The sequence below is a fragment of the Oryza brachyantha genome, chromosome 10 (genome assembly GCF_000231095.2).
Source record: "Oryza brachyantha chromosome 10, ObraRS2, whole genome shotgun sequence".
Lineage (NCBI taxonomy): Eukaryota > Viridiplantae > Streptophyta > Magnoliopsida > Poales > Poaceae > Oryza > Oryza brachyantha.
The window spans coordinates 12,632,328-12,638,327 of record NC_023172.2 but is presented as its reverse complement, the minus strand read 5'-3'; positions in this window follow the sequence as shown (position 1 = coordinate 12,638,327).

Below are 6,000 nucleotides of genomic sequence, written 5' to 3'. Positions count from 1 at the left end.
CAGAGGGCAACGGGAGAGAGAAAAATATTTTAATTGGAAATTTTAAGTCGGCTTCACTTTTAGCGTCGGGCGAATTTCGTGGGGGATGGTTTAAAAACGTTTAAATTTAAATTTAAATTCGGGGGGTGGGTGAGGTGGGGAGGTTTCGTTATCGGGAAGGGGTTTTTTTTTTTCTTTTTGAAATCAGGGGCCACATGGCGATGCCCACACGCGTGTAATTCGTCAGATCCGGAGGAGGAGAGAGAAAAGGCAGCACGGAGTCAGTGAACGGGTGGCTAACGGCAGTAACGGCTGCGCCGGTCCAAGTCTGTGGCCGCCTCTGTGGCCGCCGTCGCTGCCGGGATGAAATTGCAATACACTTGAAAGTCGCGAATTTAGCATAGTGTCAGCGTTTTATGCTTTGAAATTTATGCGTCGACATTTGTCTTTTTTTTCCCCCAGTTTTCATGTCAAATGTATTGATTTTAGTGAACTTGTCGTGTATAAACATAGGTTTTCACGTTAAATTGTTGTGATGTATAGGCTATCCATGTTATTTTTAATTGTACTCCTGCCTGTAAATCACTCTGGTATGATATGATTATTGGAATGCAGAGACCTTAAAGAGGAGTGCATTTGTAAATATGACACTCAGTTTGTTTGTTTTGTATTTGTAAGAATGCCCGACATTTTTTTAGATCTTTTTATAATTTTCTAGTTATATTTCTAAAATAACGATGATAGGTTTATAATTATCCTAATGAAAATTAGTTACATTCTACTTTTTTAAGACTACCGATTCAAAAAGAGGACAGAGGGGTTGTAATTACCCGCCAGTCTAGGCAGTGACGCCGCATTACACAACTTTACGTGTGGCGCCACGTGGCAGAGATAAACCGAATATACAACTCCACCAAAAAAAACCATTCACCGACACGTGGACCCTACCTCTAGCGGGACACCTTGTCAGTGACAGATTTGCAAAGTAAACGTGCAGTAACTTTCGGCAGTTAACCCTAGGGGCAAAGACGTAACTTCGCACTCCCAAAAAATCCACGGCATTATTAGTGGGTGACGTGGCGCATGCTGCAACAGTAACCGGTAATAAAGGGCAAAAATTTTAAAAAAAAGTCGGGCCTCTGACGCTGGGGTAAGGTCCCCCGACATCTCGTTTCTCCGTTTTGAACGGGAGCCGTCGGATGGCGATCGAACGGACGAGAGAGCGTCGCAGGGACGCGGCTTGGAAGACTGGGTCACTCACTCGAGCTTTTTTATTTTTTAAATATTTTTAATACATAATTTTATTGCTAAATCTCAGCAAAATCATCCCATAAACATTTTTGACATGTCCGTGTTGATTGACGTGGTAAAACATGTCAGCGTTATCTGTCATATCAAATACTTCGTATGAGTCATCTCATAAACATTTTTGGACACGTTTGACGTGGCAAAACATATCAGTGTTATCTATCATATCAAATACTTTGTATGACGGCGTTGTATTGTCATATCAGTGTGATCAAAATGTTCATACCATATAAATATTTTTCTTTAAGATTTATTAATAAAAATATTTATTAAAATATTTAAGAAAACCATCACTCCGCGCCACACGGACACAGGGCGGCAGCTCGTTCGTTTGTCAGCGATGTGCTTGAAGTCTGAACCGTACAAAATTATAAAAATTGGGCCGTCCAAATTGGCTCGATTTGGGTTTTGTTTCTTTCAATTTAAAATCTGGTGGTGAGTATAGTTTGAACGGATACCAGTGGGGGGATTTGTCTTTTGGTTTTATATTAAAAATAGGAAGATGTTTTTTTAAGGGAACGAGATGAGTTTTCTGTTTATCTTTGACCGGATGTTTTCTGCTTGATGTTCCGTTGAATTGCCTGGTAGTACTACTCCAATATTTTAGTACGTTTTGTTGTTGTTTTCTAAAAACCTTAGGCATGCCTTTTGACTCTCAACTCTAATTTATCTAGAGTGCCAGAGTTATGCTAACTGATATAGATTTAATTTTTTTCTGAATCAGAGTTAGTGGAGCCGTTCATAAAAATATATACTATTACCACATACTAATCGTCTTTTTGTTTTTGCTTATGTTTATTAGCCAAAATTTGAATTCTAACCTGTGGAGTTGATTTTAGGGTTTTTCATCGAAGTTTTATTTTTCAGTCTTATCTTTTAGATAGCTAAAAATACATTCGTAAAATTTTTATTCACAAGTTATTTTCCGTTTGTAAATATGTCATTCGCTTTTTCATTAGAAAGCCAAACAATCACCCTTAATGTCTTGTAATCACTACTTCGTCTTTAACGCAAGTCAGCTGTCGTTGGGACGGAGGGCAGTATTCTTTTCTCGTTATTGTTGACATGCTTTTTAATCCTGTGTTTCATGGAAAAATTATAAAACATTAATATAATATTTCTAAGATATTGTTTAACGTTGTAGTAGTTAATTAGGTTGTTTATGTTTTAAATAGTTGTTATAAAAATAAAAAAAATCTAGAAATTTTAAAAATGAAAAGAACATGATCCATATATACCAGCAAGTAAATTATATTGTTACCTGTTATATGGATATATCTGTAGGGTGTGATTTGGTTCTGTCTAAATCTAAATGGCCAGCTTGTCACAAGAAAAAATGAAAAGAAAAAAAAACAATCCTGCTTGATTATTGCGTAGTGCCGCACTAGCTCATCAATCAATTCGAGGCTCCGTTTGGTTGCGTAGTCAGACTCGGCCGGGATCTAGAAAAGGTCCACCGTCGCATGCAGCTAGCTGTTTTCTCCTCCATTATGATGAAAAATTCAGAGATCGAATTGTCAGAACTCAAAAAATAGTCCAAGTCATTTTCAGAACAAAACTTGCTCTGCCATACATCCATAAAACTAAATCAAACCACTCACTGCTCACATGCTGAAATTTTCCATGTGAACTAACCAAAAACATCTTTAATTTATCAGCTTGTTAGCCAGAATTTTCGTGGTCAGTAACTCAGTACATCTGTACATGTACTAGGCAAGAACACATTTAGTTGCAAACGATGTGGAACACTGGCAGGCATGTTACCTGGCCTGTCCTGCTGGGCACTGTCTAGCTAGCTCACATGCATGATCAATCCCAACTGCCTATGGTATAATTCAGGACCACTTCACAGTGACCAGAGTCTGTGCAAAAAGCACCTAACATTTTAAGCACAGACACTTCTTTTCAATCTTAACCTAAAGTTTCACCTTAATTATTTTGCAAATAAGTGCTTAAAATGTTGTTTTCGATGAATAGATTAACTGCCATGCTTTCACTTTCTGAATTTCTAAACGGGCGTAGCTTGAAAAACTTGCCCTATAAAATTCTTTTTGTGTGTACTTTAAATCCATTTTAATTTTAGATTGTTTGATTCATTCATTTATACCCCTCGAAAAAATGGTTACAAATATACTGAACCATGGGAAGGGGGGCAAAAAAAGAGGAAAAAGAAAACACTGAATACTAGACTGAACAAGTGACGAGATGCATGTTGCAGATAATTTATTCAGATCACGCACGGGCTTCGAATCTGAAAAGAATGCAGCTCCCAAAAGCACCTCGGATAATTTAATCCTCTCTCATCCTAATTAAATCCCCAGTTCGAGATCATGAGATGGATCGTTTGGTTTGGTGCGAGAGATCGATCGATCGATCGGCATGCGCGAGGCAGAGACGAATATTTGCCATCCTGACGACGACCTGACCCTGAACTTTCTCAGTGCTAACTTTTTTCTTATATAATTAAGCTCAATTAATTACTATAGTGGTGTCCTTTTTTTTCTAGTTGCAGAACAATTAATTAATCGACATGTAGCTAGCTTGTGATCTATCCATCCAATCGATCAGTACGTCGCTGGACATGTGCCTGTGTGAGTGAGGCGTGATGAGCTAGCTTTTTTTCTTCTCACGAGCTCCCTATGAATGGAAGGACCATTGAACTAGGGCTATTTGTTTTGGTGAAAAAGAGAAAAGTAATGTGTTATTTATTGGTTCATCTAGAGCGTGTGCTCATTCTAGTATAGGCCTTATTCTTTCTGCTGGCTCGTTTGCTGAACTCCTAAACTGTTTTTAGTGTAAAAAAAAACTGTACATAAAAGCTTCCCATCTGGCTTTGTGAAGAAAAAATTATGATTTTATAGTAATTAATTCGATAGCTTAGACCCTTAATAGCTATCATAAAATTATATGATCCGTAAAAATCTCACGAGAAAAATGAACACCATTATATATTGGGTGTATTTGTAGAAGCGTGCCAATTATTAAGACATTTTTATTATGCCGGTTCATTTATATATTAATGTATGTTGTTTACTTTTATATATATATATATATATATATATATATATATATATATATATGTCTCATCAGTATCCATATGAATATATCATGCTAAAAAGTATTATGTTATAAAATAGAGCTAGTACATTTTATGTGTAAGAGATGGTGAATGATATGCTTGGAGTAGGAGACGAGAAGCATAGATGCTACCTTAGCAACAGTTGTGCATGTTTCACAAGTCAGAGCCTCAGAGGGATATTCTGTCCAACTCCTCACTAGAAGGGCTACCTAAATTCTTGCACCCTATCACAAATACACCATTGTCTTTGGAAAGCAATGCCTGCCAGCAAAATTCCTTGTGTCCAACCATGTGAATAACTGCCTTGTTTCTCAAGAAAAGAAAGGGACAAGCTACCTTGATGCAGTGGAAATGCATGTCTCATCCAGTAAAACATATATATAACACCTAACCAATAATGCAAAAAGATGAGTATTATTCTATTATTTCACTTCTGTCTATCAACATCTCATCTCACCAATAATATCAGGTCCCAATTAACTGGTTGATCCACTGTTCTGTCTGCTAGCTAGCTGCCTGGATGCTGCTTGCCATATAGATCCATCATCAAGGCAACTTTAGTTATCAGGAAAACACAAAATCCACGGTTAAGGACATTAGCCCTATTTGCAGTGAAATGCTATCAATTTGCAAGCAATCATGGTCGCTAGGTTACAATGGTGGATCCATGGATTTTTACAAGACTAGGCGAGACTAACTATGGACAAAGTACACGCAAAATTATCCATGGGTAGCCGGCGACGTAATTGGACTGATGGCATTTTCTGATGATCTATTAGTTTTTACAGATAGAATTGACAGTGGTGGAGCCGCGAAGTGGTCACCCAACTAGCCCGGGTGATGGCTTCGTACTTAATTCCATAAGCCTTTTAATCATATAGACATAAGTAAAAATGGGTTATGTCCGGTTTCGTAGTAATGACTTGATTTACATAAGAAAAAAAAAGATATGTTGTTCTGATGGTCTCATATTGAATGAATTTTCTTGGACCCTTCAAAGATGAGGTTACCCCGGGACATTTTCACTGAGATGAGTCATCAGGAGTGACTTAAAAAAAGACGCAACAGCTGCAAAAGATCGATCACACTCACGCGCCCAGCACAACACAAGTCACAAGATAGGTCATAATTGTGTTAGCATGATCGATCATGTGTGACACTTTATTAATGATGCTTCCATGTACCCATGATCCATGTGTTCATAAAGATGAGGGCCCCATATGACATATGGACTTGCTATATGCCCATCCATCCACATGACACAAGTGATTATGGGTATATTAGTATATCGTTCATGCGTTGTAGTGAAATTTTATTAAAATATATCATTAGCACATATTTAATAAAAATAATTTAATATTAGCCTTTTAAGAAATAAAAAAGGGTTGATGATAAGGTAAATGATATATTCATCACACTCGGTGTGGTACGTTATATGTGGTATAGATGCAAAGAGGTGAGGCGAAAAGTCCCAGTCGAGATTTGCCGCCAAAACGCCATGGAGGATGGAACACATGCCGCGGTGCACGCACCCCCACGGACATGTGGGCCCTACCCGGGGTGGCAGGAGGGCCCCGCTTTTCTGTAGATCGGTAGGATGGGCCGCGGACAGGCAGCTGCATGTGGGCCCACGG